This window comes from Copadichromis virginalis, linkage group LG10, assembly GCF_057382275.1.
Source record: "Copadichromis virginalis isolate Kocher_CV1m ecotype Utaka linkage group LG10, C_Virginalis_male_GT1.1, whole genome shotgun sequence".
Taxonomy (NCBI): Eukaryota; Metazoa; Chordata; class Actinopteri; order Cichliformes; family Cichlidae; genus Copadichromis; species Copadichromis virginalis.
Genome location: NC_140627.1, coordinates 29,446,669 through 29,453,533, shown reverse-complemented (window position 1 = coordinate 29,453,533; position 6,865 = coordinate 29,446,669).

The following is a 6,865-nucleotide window of genomic DNA, read 5'->3' as shown; positions in this document are numbered from 1 at the left end:
TGTGATGTACCAGTATAGATGTGCCTAGTCATCATATATGTTCTCTTGGCTTCTCTGGTGACTAGAAAGTGCTATGTGAACTGGTATTGGTGTCATCCTAAGGGAAACTCCATTTACTTATTACCAATTCACCTATGTTAACAGTGCATACAGAAAGTATTCAGTGCTTCTCGCTTCCACATTTTGTCATGTTATAGCCTTATTCCAAAATGGATTCAATTCATTTTCACTTCAGAAATCTACACACAATATCCCATAATGATAAAGTAAATCTTGCAAATTCAGTTAATGCAGTTAAAACCACCCCCATCACCTCTGTGGACTCATTCCGCTTCCTGGGTACCACCATCACCCAGGACCTGAAGTGGGAGCCCACCATCACCTCCGTCATTAAGAAAGCCCAGCAGAGGATGTACTTCCTGAGGCAGCTGAAGAAATTCAACCTGCCAACACGGACGATGATGCAATTCTACACTGCAATCATCGAGTCCATCCTCACCTCCTCCATCACCGTGTGGTACGCTGGAGCCACTATCAGGGACAAACAGAGACTGCAGCGTGTTGTGCGCTCTGCTGAGAAGGTGATTGGCTGCAGACTCCCATCTCTGCAGGACCTGTACACCTCCAGGACACTGGGGCGTGCAGCTCGGATCTCAGCTGACCCTTCTCACCCTGGACACAGTCTGTTTGACCTGCTCCCCTCAGGCAGGAGGCTCCGGTCCATTCGCACCAGAACCTCTCGCCATAAGAACAGTTTCTTCCCCTCTGCTGTTGGACACATGAACAATAACCGTATGACTGTTCCCACCACTAACACATGACCCTACGCTGTGTCACTGCATCATTCCATGTTTGGCACTGATCACCACCTGCACTCATGTATATATCATGTATATATCTATCTATCTACTTAGCACTTTTAATTCTTATTCTCATTTTTATTTTCATGTCTATTTAAGCTTAATTTATAACAGTATTTATAACAGTATGTTTGCACTGAAGCACCGCAGCAATTTCCTAATGTTGTAAACCCGCTCAACATCTGGCAATAAAACCCTTTCTGATTCTGATTCTGATTCTAAAAGGACTAGATGTTAAAATAAAAAAACAAAATATAACATCCACCACATTCATAGCCTCTGATCACTACTTTGTTGAAGGACCTTTCCCAGATGTTAAAGCCTTTTTGTGTCTCTTTGCGTATGGTCCTAGAGAATTGGCAACACCTATTTTGGGGCAGTTTGTTCCTCTTTGCAGAAACTTTCAAGCTCCATCAGGTCGGATGGGGTGCATGCATTCACAGCCATTTCCAGATCTCTCTAAAAATGTTCAGTTTTATTCAAGTCTGGGCTCTAACTGAGCCATTCAAGGTAGTGATCCCCAGTCTGAGGTTAAGCCTGGAGCAGGTTATTATCAAGGATGTTTATGTGCATTCATCTTTCATTTCCTGCTGCCGAAAAACATCCCCACAGCATGATACTGTGACCACCATGCTTCACTGTAACAATGATTTCGACCAAACGATGGGCACTGCCTGGTTTTCCCCAAACATGATGCTCGACATTCAGGCCAAAGAGTTCAATCTTTTGGATGGTCTGAGAACCCTCCTGGTGCCTCTTGGCAAACTCCAAGCCGGCTGTCATGTGCCTCTTACTGAGGAGTGGCTTCCATCTGTCCACTCTGTCATACAGGCCTAATTGGTCGAGTGCTGCAGAAATGGTTGTCCTTCTCTCCACAGAGAAATTATGAAGCTCTGTCAGAGTGATCATAGTCACCTCCCTTCTATGCCGTTTGCTCAGATTTGCCAGTTGGCCAGCTCTAAAAGAGTTCTGGTGGTTCCAAACAACTTCAATTTACACATGATGGAGGTCACCGTGCTCCTTTAGTGCTGCAGAAATATTTCTGTACCCTTTTCCATAAACCAACATCCATTGGACAGACACAATACAAACACTAACCTTTTGTCAGTGTACTCCTCAGTCATATGTTGGCCATGTAAACTGGAACTGGCCATCAAAAGAGTATGATTGGATATTTTCTCTCTCTTTTCACACCATTCTCTGTAAATCCTAGAGATGCTTGTGTGGGAAAATTGCAATAGATCAGCAGATTCTGAAATACTCAGACCAGCGGGCGCCAACCATGCCACAAAGTCACTTAAATCACAATTTTGTTTCTTTTTCAACTTCAGCAGATCTACTTGATCTTCTCTGCATGCCTACATGCATTTAGCTGCTACCGTGTGAAGTGCAGAATGGATGTTTGCGCTATCGAGAAGTGGCCAGTGAGTGTATATTTAGTCTTTGTTAAGATCACAGAGCTGCTTGGAGCTGTGCGATGGTAAAATCTACAGCGTGTTCATCATCGGTGCTCAGCCTGACCCTAATTCAAAGGACAAAGAAAAACAAAATAATTCTAACTGACAAAAAGTGTGATTGGAAAACATAGGGTTAGGTTTAGGATTCTTTCCCCTTTAAGTACCCACCACCTGCATTCATGTCACTTTTCCATCAGAACCAACTCTGAGACCGGCACAGTGTTTCAGGACCACTTACATCCTGTGCAGCTTTCCATGCGCCTCTTTTCCTCATTTGCACCTATTTTTGCAGAAATTCAAACTTGCATTCAAAACCTGGACAGATAGAAGCTCATAAGTATTGGAGAACATTTGGCTCCATTGATTTCCTCCTGTCAGTAATATAATCAGAAACAGCAACAGCGTGCTTACCCAGCTCCGGACAGTCTACCAGCAGGAACAACGCATAGTGCATAAGCCCAACATGCGTCAGTGCTGACAAAAGCTTATTCTTATTTTGTTGTGCATAAACTATTTAAAGTGCATAAATGAGTCTTTTTATTACACTGGGTGATGTTCTGTCTTCACAAACAAACAACGCCACTGTGTTTATTTTGAGTCCTCATGCGCCATCCTGCTGTCGTAAATGCTCAACAGAGCACAGTTTGTGTGGGCTTTGGTGTCATCCAGGGATTTTCAGACAATAAGAAAAAGAAAAAAAATGCCAGACTTGTGTTTAGAGGAAAGGATGAACACTTTATTTTTTAATTCAAGAAGGCAAGGCATCACATCCCGTGTCGATGAATGCAATTTATATGACAAAATGGCAAATATGATTCATGCAGTATCAACCACAACACGGAAACTAATCCGTGCAAACAAGGAGGCACAGACTGTCCAGCAACAGAGATGTGATACATAAAAAACGTGTAATTGGATGAAATAACATGTAATTTTAGTCTAAGGCGGATGACTATAAATCAACCACTTAGCAATGCTGAGAAAACAGTATGTTTACTGCTGTTTATGGAGTGGGAGGAGGCAGAGAAAAGCTACACAGTCAAGAAAGACATTAAGAGGCGGTTATTATCCATCATCTGTTTGTGAAGCTCAGTGCTTGTCATGAGGTCCTTAATGGGAATGAAAGTCAGTAAACAAGGAGTGATTAATGTTTTAAATTCACATCCTGTTACTTATTCTGATAAATTCCCACAAAATTAAGAGGGAAAGCCAAATGTCTGCACAGGAGCCAAATGAATGACTACTATGATATGGTGTAATGTGGCGAAACCTCCCTCCAAAGTGTGTTTCATCTATTATCAATAGTCATAACCTGAAACTCCAAAACACTGCCAGGCATAGAGCCAGAAGGTCTAAAGCACCATGTCAGTTTTGATGCCAAGTGTTCCCACTCTGCTCTCATTCACGAGCACAGCAAAGAAGCAAATGAAGCTGGTTGGCTCTAAGCAAAAGAAATCTGGCATGTATTTGCACACCTGTAGGAAAGAAAATTTCTGGGGAAAAACTAACAGAAAATCATTGCCGTCCTCCTTAGTACCACTCGTCTTTTCATTTTTAGCTCATTATTTTAGTTTCCTGTCCTGAAACTTTGCTCACAAAACAGCAGGCAGCAGCTGTTTTCAGCAGAAAAGCTCAGATAAGAGTCGTGCACTACAACTAGACCATGCAAGAAACCGTTTTGCAGGAAATGAGATAAACTGTTTTTCTCAGGAGTTACTGACGTGCAAAACAGAGGTCAAATGTGAGTGAATATCGGGTAGGCAGTAGAGTTGCCAAAAACACAACTCCAGATGCATAATGATTTAGCTCCACGTCTGCTGGATGAATAGGCAGCTGCATGAGGTCATAAATTTCACCGTCATGTTTTCAGCTTGTTCTGCTGCCTTAAAGTTGCCAATCAAAGTTGCCAATCAAATGCATATTTAGTAAATGCTACAGGAGACATTATTTTCTTACCTGTGCAAAATAGATAAATAATAATAAAATATCAGATGACTGAGGGCTCACAACCACACAGGAAGCAAGTGACGATAAAAATGTAACAAAAACAGAGCTCGGGTATTGTAATTATAATCAGATCCGGAGAGACAGCTGCACGAAAAACAAAATAAAGAAATCATAAACCACCATGCCTCTCGACATTTAATTCTGGTGTTTCATTCTGTGGCAAAAATGAGGATATTTACCAGTAATTTGTTATGATAAATAAAAAAAAAACCCAGTACACCACATTTATAAGTCACCCATTTTTAACTAGAGATATAGCAATCAACTGGGCATGGACAGCGTGGTCGACATGGAAACAGGCCAGTCAGCAAAGACATAAAGTTTGCTAGTTGTGAATATTTTTGTGAATGAACTGAACAACAAGAAGTCTTAGCAGACTCAAGTCACTCTCACCTAACTGAACACAGACATAAAGAATCTAACAAAGGCTCGGAGCCAGAAACATGCTAGCAGCCTCGGTATTAGCAATGCATCAAAGCAGTTACAAAACAAGAAAAAGGAAAAAAAGAGTTGGTGTCTTCTTATTTGGGGAAGTTATAAACCAAATACCAGAAAATAACAGAACAGATATTTGTTTTCTTTAATAAAGCTGTGGCACCTGCTTTAGTTCAGTGGGTAAAGTACAGTATGTCCAGTAAAGGCGGAGCAAGTCAATATCTGCTAATTATTTCAGAGCAGAGCACTTTAGTCAGTTATTTCAGTGACAGAAGATTTTTAAAATTTAGTGCAATTTAATAAAATGTATTTAATTATGATTATATAGTTATTAGAAAGAATCAAATCAGGAATCAGTCAAGAAAATCACAGTTGGTGCATCTCTACTTTTAACTCTGTTAAAGCTTTAGGTCTGCATTATTAGAGGCGTGGCCTTTCTGAGTTACAGGTAGGTGCTGACTCAGCTGGCCTTATTCGTAGTTGCACTAAAAGGCTATCCAGTCTTTATTTAAGTCGATGAGAGAAAATCTAGCAATTTAATTGTACGTCACTAAAAGGTATCTGTGTCTGTACCATACACAGTCTGTGGTTGCAGCTTGATAACCAAGCTAGCAAGAGACAACTTACTGGAGATAACGTTTTGTCCAAATGTGATCCACAACAGCAACACTGTGATGGACACGATGCAAAACTGGGATCCTCATATTTAATGAGTGGCAACATCATAGCTGCTACGTCCATCTTTTGTATACAGTCAAGTAGGGAAGGAAGCACAATAGGCCTGTGTTCTGGTCTTACAAAGCCTATAATGGTCTGCTGTAAAAGCTCCCTCAGTAAATAACAGTTGTGCTGTACCGAACGTTTTTCTGATATTCATCTTTTCTCATATCTGTAAACTTTGCAGGTAAAATACTGGAAAACACACTTTAGCCTCTGCAACCATAATAATATTGTTAAATCAGTAGCTTTGGCAGTCGTAACTCAATTTACTAAAAATATAATGTTAAGCCCAGGTCATTTTTCTGAAAGGGGGTAATTCTCTTCATCTGTAGCTTGCCGCTGCACTGTGAAGTTAATGTTGCTCTCTTCTATAGTCTAATCTTTGATTTATACGTTGCTCTCTTATGGGAATTACATGAAACACGAGCTTCTTGCAACATTATGCTTTCACAGGGGAAGCAAAGCAATCTCTGTGGAGAGTAGAGTTCAATTTACACCACCAGAGGGCAGGGTTAGCAGATAAAGAGTTGAGAGACTGGATCAAAAGAACCTGAGCTCCAATTTCTTTGCCTTTCAGACGCTGTCCTTCAAGGTCTGAGTGTTGAGTGTTTTATAGCACTAAAATCCTGGAGAATAACACTAACATATATAAAAAGACATAAAAATGAGACACTCCAATCAATAAAAGCTGTAGTGCTGAAATGGATGCAAGTGCTTGCATTCAGACATTTTTCACTGACTCTTTGCCCTCCTGGTTTAATCTGATGAGTTGGTTAATATTCAGCCAAAGTGTAGGGATGAAATTTAGGCGTCAGCGCGAACCATTATGAACAAGAACGTTTGTAAAGGTCACTCTTACTCTTGACTCCCTCATTTGCACGGAGTTTCTGGGTGACTGGAGAGTTGGAGTCTCCTTGCAACGCTTGTTAAGAGACCATTAATCAGATTTCTCCAGGCTCGGTATGCAATTTGAGATTGTTTATCCTTTTGTCATTTGCACCCCTACTCTGAATCAGGGCGGCGTAAACAAAGGGCTCAGTTCTGTTCAAAGCTGCTTGTTAGTGCCCAATATAGCTGACTGCTGCTTAATGGAGAAATCAAGACAGTCCAACACACATTTCCTTCTCTCTCCAGATAAATTTAATCAGAAGTTAACGATCGACGGCACAGCTGGTTAAAAAAAGCCTTTTTTGTTTCAAATATTTATAATAATGCAAATGAAACTTGCAATGAGAATTAATGAGCTTGTACAAAGAACTACAAATTGCTAGATGGAGCCACTTTGCTCTTGTGGGTCGATTTTCACTTAATTTGGCCTAAATTGGCCTAAACTTTTTAACTTTTAACATTTTAACTTTAAGAAAAAAAAAACTTTTTCTTGTTTTC